The sequence below is a fragment of the Gopherus flavomarginatus genome, chromosome 4 (assembly GCF_025201925.1).
Source record: "Gopherus flavomarginatus isolate rGopFla2 chromosome 4, rGopFla2.mat.asm, whole genome shotgun sequence".
Taxonomy (NCBI): Eukaryota; Metazoa; Chordata; order Testudines; family Testudinidae; genus Gopherus; species Gopherus flavomarginatus.
Window position 1 is genome coordinate 211,706,403 of NC_066620.1, and position 15,785 is coordinate 211,722,187.

At 50.3% G+C, this 15,785-nt stretch overlaps 1 protein-coding gene and 1 long non-coding RNA gene across 4 annotated transcripts in view; one reads left to right on the forward strand and one right to left on the reverse strand.

The window, feature by feature from the left end:
* The window catches only part of ZNF395 (zinc finger protein 395), a 41,977-nt gene extending 27,905 nt beyond the window's left edge, over nt 1-14,072 (reverse strand). For 2 of the 3 annotated variants that reach the window (XM_050948842.1, XM_050948840.1), the window contains exon 1: nt 11,987-12,039. The gene's annotated coding sequence lies outside the window, so the exon portion shown is untranslated. Of the gene's footprint in view, nt 1-11,986; nt 12,040-13,559 lie in introns of those variants that run through there. The other variant, XM_050948841.1, reaches the window with a different exon arrangement.
* LOC127048896 (uncharacterized) lies at nt 8,356-14,935 on the forward strand. Its single transcript, XR_007773794.1, has 3 exons — nt 8,356-10,371; nt 12,073-12,272; nt 14,546-14,935. It is a non-coding gene; the product is annotated as an uncharacterized LOC127048896 (long non-coding RNA).
* The last annotated feature ends 850 nt before the right edge of the window (nt 14,936-15,785 follow it).

Here is a 15,785-nt window from a genome sequence, read left to right on the forward strand (position 1 = left end):
TTAAATTTGAAATTGTGACAAACCCTAAACTTACCATAAATCTATTAAAATCATTTACATTAATTAAAAAAATCCTGTTAAGCAGGACATTTGCTGCCAAGTTTTAAAGAAAGAGAAACCACTGGACTGGTGGCCAGTCCACTGATTAAGCACCTGGAACCAGAGTTTCAAGTGCTAAATCAGGTTTTGACAACAGTAGCGTCTTCTGCAGGTGCAGCAAGAGAATAGAGTCATCTCACTTTATTCCACTAGTTCAGTCCAAGTTAAGAAACCACTTGAGAGTTGAAAAAGCAGGAAAGCTTGTTTTTCTACTTCTAATCTATGAACAAAAGCGAAGTATAAGAGGATGAGACCTACCAGTTCTAAAATTCTGAAGGATTTTGTGACCTACAATCAATTCAATTCACTAACTACAGAAAATACCTCCGTAGTTTTATATTCAAAACACATTTTTATAAACGTTTTGTCTTATCTATCAGCATATCAAAGGCAGCTGTATTTAACTAACAAATACTTTTTAAAATGTTTCTGTACATTTAATTGAATTTTAATTTCCACCCAAACAGAGCTCAACATAAATCACAAGTAAAAAATTAATCCAAGTTTTGTAAAATAGAAATGCATCATTCAACAATTTTCTAACTATTTTAAGACTCTGAATAAACATAAGTTATATAACTGCTTAAATAAATGTGTACAGATACAGTGCATTGTCTGGTTAGCAAAAAGCACCACCAAATTAAGTGTAAAAGCTATAGTCAATTGCAAATCAACATGTTTTAATGGTTACTAAGAAGTGAGACTCAACCTTTCTTTAGGAAATTAACTAAAAAGTACCAATACAAAACAAGATTAAAATTGTTGATTTAAATCAAGGTTTTCTGTTTGCTGATTTAAATCATTATTAAAGTCAGTGATTTAAATCAATCCACTGTTAGAGCACTAGCCTAGGACTTGCGAGACCTGAGTTCAGTTCTCTGCTCCACCACAGACTTCCTGTGTGACAGTGAGCAAGTCAACTAGCCACTCTGTGCCTCAGTTTCCTCATCCACAAAAATGCTGCCCTGCCTCACAGGGTGTTGTGAGGATCCACATATTAAAGACCGTGAAGTGCTCTGAGATCTACTGACGAAAAGCACTATAAATACTATTATCGGAAGGGTGCACATCAGGGCTGAGCAGCACAAACATGTATATCATCGCAGGGACACACACGAGGGCTGATACAACACCAATGGGTATGGTACTGTGTAGTGCCCTATGAGCACTGGACTGCAAGCATCAATTTATCTCATTAAACCAGGAGCAGGAGCCCATGCTTTGGCCACACTGATCATTACACGTCAGTCTCTTTGGGTGGCTGCCAACCCAGGAAGATCAGTAGAGACACACTTGTAAACCAATTACACTGTCAGGGACTAATGGGAATGCACCACAGGCAAGTTTACAGCTTCAGGAGACAGCTCTGGTTTGCTCTGAGGACATTCGTCAGTTGCAGCAGTATCTGATCCAGTAGGCTAAGAGGTTTTACCCTGGCTGTCAGTTCAGCTGCCATTAAATCAGGTTCTAGAGTCCATTCAAGGCAACTCCCGACACCTCAGCTTTATCACCTGCCAGATACAAACATTTACAGACAAAGCTCCTTGGGGGTTCAACAACAATCCACAAAGCCACATAATGCACCCAGACGGTGCTTTACAATCCGTAACAGGGAAGCCCAGCAAGGCAAGAACATTTCAAGCTTAGAAAATAGACAGGAGAATCCAAAGTTCCTCTGACTACACTTTACGCACATTTTTGCTGCAAACCAGTTTTCTAACAGCCACCTCTGATCAGATTCCCCTCATCTGAACCTGTGATTAACCTGTAACATTCCTGTGGGTGGCCCCCCCACTCCGAAACGGTGTCCCCAGATGGATCTTCCAAACTGACATCATCACTGTTCACAGCTATGGCCCAGCAATATCTCTGGCCCTGGAGAGCCAAACATCATGTAGGGAACAGCTAGGAAGGCTTCCCACACACCACTTGCATCCCCCTTGCAATTCCAGACCCAGCCCTCCAAAAGACTCTGCCAAAGCACCTCAGTCGGGGGCTCTCCTCAATTCCGCAACATCCACTTGCCAGTCCTGGGCACAAAGAGACAGTGGGGCCACACGAGACTGATAAACTCATGATGTGGAACAAAGTTGCTCTCAGGATATCGAAGATCCATTTTATTGCTCAAGGAATCCAGATTCCAGCCCAGGACTCCAGAACTGTGCCCGAATGTGCCACTCCCCGCTTAGCTCTATTACCTCATCTCACTCTCACTTGTGTGTTCCTGGCCTAAGGTTCCATTTCCCCCAGGCAACAATAGTTATTTTTTTAGCCTCTGGTACTTCCGCTCACCCACATGGTTAAGATGGCAGCCAGACCGCCCAGAGGATGCATGCAGCAGTCTCAAACCACCGCATCAAGAGAACCATGGAAATGAGTGATGGCAAAGTTCACCTGCACACTCACAGCCTAGGCAGGGCTGGCCCCTCCAGTATCTTTGTCCAGTCTAGTTTTAAATGACTTGTGCAATGGGGCTTCCACCTCTTCCTTATGGAGCCTATTCCACAGGCCTGCGGAGCTTTGCTCTGCAGGCCTGTGTTATAGAGGTCAGACTAGCTCATCACAATGGTCTCTTCTGGCCTTATAAGCCATGAATCTATGGATTCTATGGAAGTTTGGGGATATTCAGCCTAAATTTTCCTGTTCTAATTTCCAGCCCACCCCTCCTAGTTATATCCCCTTGGTCCAACCTGAGTAAATCCTTGGGGTTTGCAGTTACATACCTCTATATTGCCAGAAGACACATACTTCACCCTTTCAACCTCCCAGCCCCAGTGACCGCTTTTGCTGCTCCTCCCTGAATTCCCACCCATTTGCCAATGTTTTTCTGGCCTGGTGGTGCCCAGAACTGCAGACACTCTGCAAGGTGAGCGCCCACCAGACCCATCAAGAGAGAAACGATCACCTCCTAAAACATCACATAAGGGCTGGCACTTCTGAACCCTTCAGAAATTCCTTTCCTCTCCCTTCCCTACATGGAAGGAACAGGCTTTTCAGCCAGATGTGTTTTCCAGGGTAGGGTTCCCTGCTCACACGCTCATTGTGTGCGGCCAGCCCAGTAGATTCTCTCCCTGATGATGAATGCAGCATTCAGGCACTGAACTATAATCAGTAACTAAATGTTTAGTTCCCCCCTAAAGGCTGTTTTTTCCCTTGATCTCTGTGCAAAACCAGCCACTAACACCAGTGGGCATGCACAGATTCCTAGAGGCTAATGCCAGAAGGGATCATCTAGTCTGACCTCTTGTATAACACAGGCCAGAGAAGATTCCCTCTGCATTGTGGTAAATATATAGTTTTGGATGTGCACCATGGACCACGGACCATAATTAAACACAACGCTTGGCCCTCAAGTCCCAATGAATTTGGCACCTTGGCCAAGACTCTAGTCAGACTAGGACACAGAATTCCAACTATCTTCCTCCACCACCGAAACAGGTGGATTGGTCTTAGTGCGCAGAGGGAGAATCAGTGTTTTAATGCAACTGTAGTTTTAAATCCATGGTCAAATGCTTATTCTTTCACAAAGATTCACACCGTTCCCCTTGAAGTCAATAGGAATTTTGGCCACAGCCTTCAGTGGGAACACGATCAAACCCTCAAAGAGTTTAATTAAACCTAAACTGTGTCATTACTGCCTCCTCCCTGTAAGGCAATGTTGGCTCAACAATTTAAATTTATTTAATAATCATAAAAGGGGGGGGGGAATCTAGAACTCAAGAAAAATAAAAGCAATTAAAAAAAATTACATCTCTCAGTGTTGTGCCTTTAGGACTTAAGAGAACAGATGACAGGAGGAAAGAAAATAAAAAAGGAGAAAGTTACAAAAAGCTCTGAGATGGGGGAAGAGAAGGGAGCATGCTGTAGTGGTCAAAGCACAGGATGGGGATCCAGGAACTCCAAGAATCTAATTCCAGCTCTGACACTGACTTGCTATGTAACCTTGGGAATGTCACTTGGCTTTTCTGTGATGGAGTTCCTTCACCCATAAGCCTTGCCCACTTCACAAGAGTCCCATAAGGATATCAGTAAAACACGTGGAATACTGGGTTATTAATGAAGTAGCCACGTCTTAGCACTCCACTTTATTTAGTTAAAGCACCATTAGGAACATTTTTCTTCTCTCTTGGTAACATTAACATGTTCACTGTAATTTTTCTTAAGCTTTATTCTAAAATGATTCCCCCTCCCTTGAAAACAGGCTGTGATGGATTTTCCCTTGTGACTGCTGCTGCACGTAACAAGCACATAAAGAAAACTTCTCCGTCTGGTTTTTCCTATTCTTTTAGATTTGCAAGTTTTTCTGTCTAAAAATATGGATTTTCCTAAGAGTAAGGAGAATTCATGCCAAGGGAGGGCAGACTTTCCAAGTTTACACATAAAGAACCAATGAGAGCAAAGGCTGTAACAACATGCACTATTCATGGGTAAACAGTGTTACAGTAATACTGAGTATTTTTCATCTTGAAAACACATTACAAAGTCACAGTGCCCTATTTTACAGATGGGGAAACTGAGGCACAGAGCAGCAAAGTGATTAGACCAAGGTCACACATGAGTGAGTGCCACAACTGGATTTAGAACACAGGAATCCTGACACACACACACACACACACACACACTTCTATGCTTTATCCACTAGATTTTGAGTGTTTGGATGGAGTAGAGGCAGGGCGGCTACAAGCCACCAGATGAAGCTACCGGCACAGGGGCAGCCCCTAACTTATGCCAGTGGGGAACAGGACATAGTTTTGCTCCACTTACCACACTCCCTCCTGCCCATGCCCCACCTCTTTTTCTCCTTGTGTCAAGGATAGGCAGCAGGGCTGCCTCCATCAGCGGGGAGTTCCCCTGCACAGGGAGAATTCTCCACCAGCTGCTTTCAGGCCACTTTGTGTTGCCTGTGCAAAGCGTCCTTGGCAGACCAGAGAACCTGACCTGAACTAGCCCTGCTTGAGCTAGTGCACAAAAAAAACGCAGTGTGGACACCTCAACACAGACGGTGGCTTGGACCCAAGCGGTTTGGCAGGCTTGGACTTGAGTGACTAGCCTGAGGTGCTGCCTGTTCTGAAACACCCACCCTGCTATTTTTAGCACGCTAGCTGAAGCAGAGCTAGCACATGTCTGTCTGCCTGGGCTGAGAGGCACACCCCCAGCTCCAGTGCAGACTTGCCCAAACTCACACTACGTAGATTTGGATTCCAAATGACTTTGTACTGAAGCAATGCACCTGCATGCCTCTAGGGGTTGCTATACTGTTGGACGTGCCAGCTTTCTGACTGAAGTAAAACGAAGGTCCTAGCAGCTTTTGGTTTTTAAATACCAATGGTGCTTTTCCAAAGAATTTGAGTGTTAAACCATGGTGTCCTGCCTAAATACCACCTCCAGCAACTATATTCTGCCTCCTGTCACTGAAATTCCCCATATAATTTCATTTGACTTTAGCATTCTTTTTAATTTCTGGCCTTAAATTGTTGCATGGTGTTGCTGTGTGCTGTTAAATAGCTGTGGAGTTCTCCCCCAGAGATGGCCGCATTTCATTGATGGCTATATGTAGTTTATACAGCACTCATGTATCCTACATACCATTTCAGTCACAGAATTTCAGGGGGGAAAAGGAGCACTCTGAACCCCGTTACCCACAGTGATCACAATTTCAAACTGACCCTGATCCCAAAGAATCTCTCATCTCAAAAGGACAGCCATGTGATTTACAAGGTGCTTTATGAGCTCCATATAAGGATCACTCTAACCACTACTGAAATGCATCCACCTCTGAAGCAGAAAGTAACAACTATTTAACAGCCACAGTAACACTACAAAAGTGTTTCCAATAGGAAGGGAAGAAGAATCTTGTATCCAATTGAAACCACATAGGGAATTTCAGGGAGAGCATACAGAATACAGTTACCAGGACATCATGGCTAGCACCCTACTCTTAAGAAACATGCTATTTATCTGTAAAAATTAAGGTCCTGATTCAACAAAACACATAGGGCTGGTCTACACTAGAAAATTAGATTGACCCAGCTACGGCACTCAGGGGGGTGATGAATCCACACCCCTGAGTGACGTAGTTAAGCCAACCTCAGCCTTTGTGTAGACAGCTCCAGGCCAATGGAAGAATCCTTCAGTCAACCTAGCCACCACCTCTTGGGGAGGTGGATTACCTACATGGATGGTGCATGTTTCAAGTGCAGATAAGCCCTTAACCACTTACTTCCCTTTGCAGGTGCTCCAAGTGCTTTGCTGGGATTATTCACGTGCTTAAACTTAAGCATGTGCACCTCAGGTTTTGCTAAGCCAAGCGTTGAAAGCTGGTAGGCCCTTTTTCATCAGAAAGGCGCTCCCAGGAGCACAGTGCCCCCTACACCACACCAGGCCTCTGGGAAGAGTATCACCTTCCATTTCCCTGGCACCACTTCTGGGAGCACCTTGGTGACTTCTCCTCACCCTTGTTTAAAACCTCAGGGAAATCCCTTGGCATCCGAACTAACTTGCAAATACGTTTAACTCACCTGATTGCTACTAGAACGGCAGAGCTCTTGGGAATCACTCTCTTTCCTTACTAAGCCAACCATATTCCCAGACTGGGCACTCACCCACACCAATTTACCATGACATTTAAAAATAGGACATCAGGGGACTTTTGCAAGGTACAAATGCACGTTCCCTGAGGCAGAAGGAAGCTGTGTAGCAACAATCCAAATGTGTATTTATCTATCTCGATCTATCGCCTTCGGTTCACAGATCTGACCCGCTGCAAACATTACTGTGCCATTGGTGAGTGTCATTATTCCCCATTCTACAGACAGGGCACCAGAGGCAGAATGAGGTAAAGAAACTTGCAACAGATCACACAGCAAGCCTGTGGTAAGGCCTGTCTATCCTGACTCCATGTTTACCACTAGACCACGCATGAGCCCGTAGACCACGCCTCCTGCTTTCAATAACTTGCGCTCAAACACAGTCAGTGCCAAGAACTCTGTTCAAACAGTGGATTCTGGATTATAAGTGGCATTTTATTCCATGCTGTTTGAGGGGCTTGACAGTTTAAAGATTTTCCCTTGTACCAGCCCAGCCTCACTCCTCCGTACAAAGAAACCTTGGGATATATTTAACACTTCAGTATCTCTCCGGAAAGTTTATTTCTTTCCAAATACCTTCTAAATTCTATTCACGACCCTTCCCTGCAGGTTTTACTGCCAGCCAAGCCCAGTCCTCTCCCACTTTAAAAGGTCCCGCTCATTTCCCCTATGCAAACAAACAACTCCTGAAACCAACAGGACTGCAAGGTTCCCTTAACTTGTGCTAATCTTTCAGTGCAGCACCTGGCTCTGATCCAGGAGAGGGGCTTGAGGTATTTTTGACTTGCAAAAAGAGTCTAAGAGTAGGGATCTCAGGAACGGCAGCGCCACATCTGCTTTCAGTAGACCCTGTACATTGAAACATGGATCTTGTTTCAACCCTATGTCCCATACTGCGTGGCCTGTGATTATGAAGTTTACATGCTAACACAGCTACTCAGCTGAAAAGATGACTGCTGAGGGGCTTCAGCTGAATGCTACAGGGTGAGTGGAGAAGGTATTAGGCTCGACCGCTGTGGAGAGCCACACCCCACTTAGAACAGGGGTTCTCAAACTGGGGGTCGGGACCCCTCAGGGGGTTGCGAGGTTATTACATGGGGGGTCACGAGCTGTCATCCTCCACCCCAGACCCCTCTTTGCATCCAGCATTTATAATTGTGTTAAATATATACAAAAAAGTGTTTTTAATGTATAAGCGGGGGTCGCACTCGGAGGCTTGCTCCGTGAAAGGGGTCACCAGTACAAAAGTCTGAGAACCCCTGGCTTAGAAGACCAAGGGGGAAACCCATGTGAAAGTTTCTGATGGCAGCTCAGCTGAGATGCTAGGAAATAAGAACACTTCGAGAGGGGAAATGTTCAGATTTGTGCTGGAGAGTCACAAACACGGCTCTGAAAAAGTGAGGCTAAACAACCTAAAGCAATGGCATTTGAAAGACCCTACCTCTTACATACAGCAACTGCAATTAACCGAGGTGGGGCTCATTATTCCCATATTCCAGATGAAAAAACAGAGACATATAATTTCTCTCTGACCTGCCCACAGTTACAAAGCAAGCTCATGGCAGAACTAGGAAAGCAGTGTCTTCTGCTTGGATGCCCACCACTTAGACTCTGATCTGTAGGAACACTGCCTGTTAATGCACACAGTGCTTATCAGCTGCTAGCAATCACACTTCACACAGGTGAGAACCAGCAGGGATCCAGAATTATTTCTTGAACATTGAGCATACACTTTGGAGGCAATTGTCAACGTTCGGCTTTAAACAACCAGTGGGGAAGATGTCCGTCTTCAGCCTTTCCACACTGGATTCATGTACTAATAAATAACAGCAATGTTTAGGTGCTTAACTAGGGTCTGAAAACTCTTTACAGAGAAGGTGAAGTATCATTTACTCAATTTTACAAATGGGGAAACTGAGGCACGGAGATGCAGCACTTTGCCCAAATTCACACAGCAAATCCACAGCAGAGATGGGACTAGTCCCCAGTTCCACATTCTAACCACTAATGCTCCCCAGTCAGAACACCCAAATGTAGCAGAAAAGTAATTTAGCTATTAGTATTTGTATCACAGAAGTGACTAAAAGCCCCTCCCATACTGAGCGAGGTACTGTACAAGCACATTACAGAGCCGCAGTCCCTGTCCCAGAGAGCTTACAATCTATAGACTACTGCCTGGTTTCTTAAAAACAGAAGTTTGTAGGTTTCATCATCTTGGAAATATCAATTAGCACACACTAAAGCCTAGCTCACATGACATAGTATCTTACTGCACTGAAGTCAATGGAACTACCCACGGTGTAAAACGTTACTCAACATGAATAAGGGTGTCAAAAGTGCAATGGTTCTATGACCGACTGAAAGATATATATAACTTCGGTCTCCTTGACTCCACTAACTCCCATTCATACAGTGCCTTTCCTCCAGAAGGATCAGAAAGCACTTTACAGACTATGGCCCCAATCCTGCAATCTGCTGCATGTGTCGTGGATGTCCACCCAGAGCCAGTTGCAAGATTTGGGGCCTATATTCAAAACCTGCTATGTTTCCTGCTGCCCTCCATCTCAGAGGTGGCTGCATTTTAGCCACGCAGCCTGTATTCGTTCATGGTCTTTAAAATACTGTTGGGATCCTTCTGATTACAAACACTTTTTACTGTTCCAGCTTGGAGGATGCCAGAGAGTCCTGTTAAAACTGGGGCTAAGCTGACAACAACTATAATAAATCTCATCTCCACCCATCTCATGCACTGAGGTTTCAGAAAACTTCAGACTTGGCATTTCATACTCTGCTGCATTTTTCCTATGGCCTTAGTTTAGGGTGGGTAGGGGTCTCTGGCCCTCCCACTGGGGCTTGGACAAAAGCCTGAGTGGGGGGTGATGATCTTGCCCATTTCACTCTGGTGTGGGTGTCTGTGTTGCTGCTGAGTTCATGGAGGAGACAGATTTTAAGGAGAGAGAATTTTTAATTGGGCAGTAAAGATATATTATACAAACACTCAGACACCTAGACATACACCAAGCTGTCCCTAAAACAGCAGCAGCCCCACCACCCTAAGAAAGCCCCTCAACCAACACCAACCATTGGCTAGCATTTGAGAAAGAGCCGGCTCTAAGGGGTTTTGGTAACAGAGTCTGGAAAGGAAAAGGTGGAGACTTGCTACTTTCTCAAAACCAAGCCTACAGCCGGCAAACTCCCATCTGATGCCCTCAGCACATGCCTGCAAAAGGACAGGGATGAGTCTTCAGCAGGGGCTGTGGCACGCTTGCCAAAGGGCGAGGATGGGAATGCGAGGGGCACGCAAAGCCAGACAGGGGGCGGGCCGCACGGCGGATTGTGGAATGCATGCAATGAGGCAGCGCAAGAGTGTGGCAATCATTCAGGAGAGAAGAGAGCAACAGAAGGGGGTGCGGCATGTCAGAACGGGGGCGTGGCGTGCCTGCAATCTGGCAGATAGAAAAATATGCGAGAAGGCGTGGTTTGCATGCCAGTGGACTGGGGAAGCACTGGGGAAGGCGCTGAAGTGCATGCAAAAGAGGGCAGTGGGGTACAAGGGATTGACATGCATGCAGATGAGCTGGAATGGGTCTGGAAGGCATACAAAGAGTCATGGACAGAAGCGCAAAATGCACGCAAAGGGCAGAGACAAGGGTGTGGTGTGTATTCTAAAACTCCAGGAACAGAGGTGATGCGGGGGGGGGGGGCGTGGCGTGTGTGCACGAGGGCAGGAGTGCAGCAGAAAGGGGAGGCGCGGCATGTGTGCACAGGGCCCGAGAGTGTAGCAGAGCAGGGGGTGTGGCACACATGCAATGGGCACGCATAAAACGGGGCAAGAGTGCAGCCAGAAGGAGGCACCCGGTGCAGGGGTGCAGCAGGGAGGGGGTAGGACCCTCGGACATATGCTGTACGGGAGAGAAGAGGTGCAAGCGGTGGCATGGCGTGTGTGCAAAGGAACAGGGAACGGGTGCATGCACAGAGGGCTGAGGAGCTAACAAGCGGAGGGACACTGGGTGTGACATGCAGCGGGCACTAGGGAAACAAGGGGGTTACACGCAGAGGGAAATGGGGGGATACTTCCAAGAAACATGTGAGTTTCCAAGGATTTGCACAGAGCTCAGCACAGAAGAGGAATAGGAATCCCTGGACAGTGCTACATGCAGGAGGAAATGGGGTGATGCACAGGGGGACTGAGAGAGGTGCCAGGGAGGAAGCTGGGGGGTGAATGTAGAGGGGAACAAGGGTGCAGGAAGGGGGAAGGGGAATGCACGGTGTGTTACACACAGAGGAAACAAGGTGCACAAGGGAATGGAGACAAACAGGACAACTCCACGTGGGGGGAATGGGGTTGCAGGAGGCAGATGTATACGAAGGGGAAGAGAGGGTCTAGAGTGGGTTGAGGGCACAGGGACTAAGGGTGCATGGAGAAGCTGAACACAGATGGGAATAGAAGGTGCAAGGGAGGCTGACGGGACGGGACTGGGGGCGGTGCACGGCGCGGTGGCACCCGGCGATGGAAATAGGGACTAAAAGGGAAGGTTGCAGGTAGCGAGGTATAAGGGTGTACGTGGCGGGGAGAACTGGGGGTGCGTGCAGGGGAAATTGTGTGCAGCAGGGGACGGAGGCGGTTGCAGGCAGCGGAGAACTATAGGAATAGGGGTAAAGGGGCCATTACATGCAGCGCGGAATGGGGGCGCACGGGTCGGTTGTGCGGCGGGACAATACAGGAACAAGGAGTTCACGACGCGGCTGAATGCGGCTGGGGAAATAAGGAGTGCACAACACTGGTGCATATGGGGGGACGTCGGGATACACGACACTGATACATGCGACGGGGGGAACAGGGGTGCAAGGTGGGGGAACGGGGTGCACGGGGCAGCTGCACGCGGCGGGGGGACCGGGCAGCTGCATGGGATGGCTGCACGGGGAGGAGGGAACCAGGGGGTGCACGGGGCGGCTGCACGGGGAGGAGGGAACCAGGGGGTGCACGGGGAGGCTGCACGCGGCGGGGGTCCGGGGAGGACCGGGCAGCTGCACGGGGTGAGGGGAACGCGGGGTGCACGGGGCGGGGAGACCAAGGGGTGCACGCGGCGGCCCGTTGCACTCCCAGCGCGCACACACCCCCTCCAGCCGCCCGGATTCGTGCCCTGCAGCCCGCGCTGCCGGGTCCGCGCCTCCTCTCCGCCTTGCTCCCTTCCCGCGCCGCCTTGTGCTTGCAGCGGGTCCCCCGCGCCCCCGGGGGCAGCTCCCCGCAGTGCCCCGATCCCGGGGGCCGCCCCCCTGCCCGGCCGCGCGGCGCTTACCTCCCGCTCCACTCGCTCGCTCCCTCCGGAGCTCGGCTTGTTTTGAAATTAACCTTCCCCTTCCCCCTCCCCTCTCCCCGGCACAGGCTGCCTCACGTACGCGGCTGCAGGGAGCCCCCGGCCTGGAGTCCCGGCTGGGAAGGGACTGCGAGGGACTTCGCTGGCAGCACACCACAGCTACAGAGCCCAAATGCACCGGGGAGAGGAACAGGGACACACACACACAAATACAACGCGACCAGCCACCCGCCCCAGACAGCGATAGGCAGAGAACAGGAGCACACAGGTACCTCTACCTACACAGAGCCCCTTCCCAACGGGGAGACGCTCAGCTGTAGGCAAACAGGGACACATGCACACACACACAAGGCCTTGTCAGTGCAGACAGAGGCATACAACTAAGCACATACACACGGCTGGATCTTCAGAGGTGCTGAATATCTTTAGTTTGCATTTGATTCATTTGGAATTATAGGTGCTCAGCACCTCTGAAGATCAAGATCGCAGCACGACAGGCACGTATACATCCACCCCCGCCCATGACTACATGGATCACACTCAAGGCCCAGTACAGCAGGCATACATACACACACGGTGCATATACATGGCTGTATGCCATCACACATATATGCAGTCTCGTCTGAGCATGCCTGCATACATATATTTTGCCACACACACACACACACATGCAGCCACACAGTGTAATACAATATGTTCATATTTTATTGGTATGGCAAGCTATACAAGTGTGACAGCCCCTAGGTAGCCACAGAAAGTCACAGGGGTGCACACAAAGACTAGTGGGGGTCTCTTGCACACAGGAGCAGCCAAAACCCAACAGTTCTCCTTGCAAAGAAAAACATTGCTGCTGTTGCACCCTTATTCCCATAGGCGCTGGAACGACGGGTGCTGGCGCTGCAGCAGCACCCCTGGCTTGAAGCAGTTTCCATCATATCCAGGGTTTACAGTTTGGGTCAATGGCTCTGGGCAACCCCACTATACAAATAGTTGCAGCCCCCCTGCATATTCCCCATAATGGTTACTCTCAAATACCCTGGACACCGCTCAAGCCACTCTGCTAGTCACTTCTTTCTACAGGAGAGGGAGACCAGGAAAACTCATCCTCACACCTCCCTTCCAAGCTGTCTATTCCCTGATCCAGGCCAGGGCTGGCCAAAGTGCAGCCCTGGGGCCAAACACAGTCTGCAGAGACGGAGTTACACCTCATGTTCCTCCCTCTTTCAACAGGAAAACCCTCCCCTGAAAGCACAAGTATCAGGGGTTGGAGATGGATGCACAGATGCTGGGACCCAGTAGCCTGTGTGGTGGGCCCAGCAGTCTCCATGGTCCCCCCCCCCCCCGTATTAAAGAGATGGGCATGCATGCAGCCAGTGGTGCCCTTCCATCAGAGCAGGGGCGGCTCTGGGTTTAGCAGCCCATGTGACTTTGGACAAGGCCAACTTGGTAGCCCTGGGGCATCTTCACTTCCCGGCTGGGGGATCCCTTTCCCCCCTAGTTCCATGGTTACCTGCCTGCGCCTCGCCTGCCGACGAGACTGCGCCGCGTTATTCACCGTGAGCTGCGCCCTCTAGGAATCTCCCCGCGCTCCTTGGCCCATCCCTCGTCTGGGAGACACCCCCGTGCCACACACGTGCTCCCAGCGCCGGGATTTGCCTCTTGCCCGCTGCCGGCCGGGTTAAAGCTCCTCGGGAAGGTCTGGTGTAAACAAGCTGCCCACATGCTCAGCCCCTTCCCGCGCATTGGCTGCCCGGCTCCCTTTAAATACACGCCCCCACCGAAGCCTGCAAAAAATAAACAGTGCGGGGCTGGGGCGAGCTTGCCGCGGCTTCCCCCCGGCTCCTCCCTGCTAGTCCTGCACTATTCCGCCTGTGGCCCTACAGCCAAGCCGTGACAGCCACAGCTTTTGGGGGTGCGCTCCCGGCAGAATGGCAGCTGGGGGGGCGATCCCCACGAACCCCCCTTCACTTCCTACATCCAGCAGCTTGAAATCACCCAGCCGCTCCATTTCTGCTGCTCCCACGGGATGGGAGGGACAGAAAGCCGTTCCGTGCCCGATTTACACACACACCCCCACTCCTCTCCTAGCAGCAGGGAGACTAAAGGGGGTGGCCACCCCTTTGGTGAGACCCCCCCCATGCAGTGGCTGGCAGGGAAACAAGGAACACTCACTGTCCAGCCCCCCCCCCCAGGAATTCGGTGATAGGACTAGAGGGGGAGGCTCGATTTCTCCACACCCTCCCCGGGGAGCTAAACCAGCTCAAGGCCAACTTTCCACCCCAATGGCTGTCAGCTTGCAGTCCAGCACCCCCCTTCTTAGCTTCCCGATAGACCGCTGTCCGGGTCTCCGTCTCTCCTGCACAGGCATCATGCAAAGCACCATGTGGCTCTAAAACGTGCAGGAATATCACTGTTTACCCAAACGCTTCTGGCTCGGAAGGGGGGGGGGGGAGGCAGGGAAGGCGTGGCGTTTGGCAGCACGCTTGATATTTTTTGTTGCTTCCTATGCTGTATTGGCTGGAATGTCCCTTTCTTTTTAAGGGAGAATGTCCACATTTTGCTTAACTAAGGGGGACAGGTTGGCAGCCTGCCAGATGCTGAAGGAAGCACCTAATTAACATAAAATGAGAGTAGTTGCAGCAGTAACTCTCATCTTTAATACATGGACAGCCTGCCGACAAATTCACAGATCATAGCGTGCCGTGCTCTGCGTTGGACCAAGATAGAGCACAAACATAATTTGCTCGAGCTCAGACCTTCTACTGGCTCCAGACAGCTTGGATCAAGACTAGGTTTGGCATGCTGAAATCCACACCCATTTAGCTCTGTGCTACTCCAAATCAACAGGGAGGAGGGCATGCTGGGGACTGTAGTCTGCCACAGGTTGGCCTGCTGCATTAATGAGAAAAGAGATATGGAATGCATTTAAGATCTCTGGGTATGTCTACATCTACAATTATGCAGCGCTGGTTGTTACAGCTGTATTAGTACAGCTGTATAGGGCCAGCGCTGCAGAGTGGCCACACTTACAGCAACCAGCGCTGCAAGTGGTGTTAGATGTGGCCACACTGCAGCGCTGTTGGGCGGCTTCAAGGGGGGTTCAGGGAACGCGAGAGCAAACCGCAGGGAAGGAGACCTGCTTGCACGGGGGTTCGGGGAACGCGAAAGCAAACCGGGGAAGGAGACCTGCTTCCCCGCGGTTTGCTCTCGCGTTCCCCGAACCCCCCTGCAAACCGCGGGGAAGGAGACCTGCTTGCTCGGGGGTTCGGGGAACGCGAGAGCAAACCGGGGAAGGAGACCTGGTTCCCCGCGGTTTGCTCTCGCGTTCCCCGAACCCCCCTACAAACCGCAGGGAAGGATACCTGCTTGCTCGGGGGTTCGGGGAACGCGAGAGCAAACCGCAGGGAAGGAGACCTGCTTGCACGGGGGTTCGGGGAACACGAGAGCAAACCGGGGAAGGAGACCTGCTTCCCCGCGGTTTGCTCTCGCGTTCCCCCAACCCCCCTGCAAACCGCGGGGAAGGAGACCTGCTTGCTCGGGGGTTCGGGGAACGCGAGAGCAAACCGCAGGGAAGGAGACCTGCTTGCACGGGGGTTCGGGGAACGCGAGAGCAAACCGAGGAAGGAGACCGGCTTCCCCGCGGTTTGCTCTCGCGTTCCCCGAACCCCCCTGCAAACCGCGGGGAAGGAGACCTGCTTGCTCGGGGGTTCGGGGAACGCGAGAGCAAACCGCAGGGAAGGAGACCTGCTTGCACGGGGGTTCGGGGAACGCGAGAGCAAAC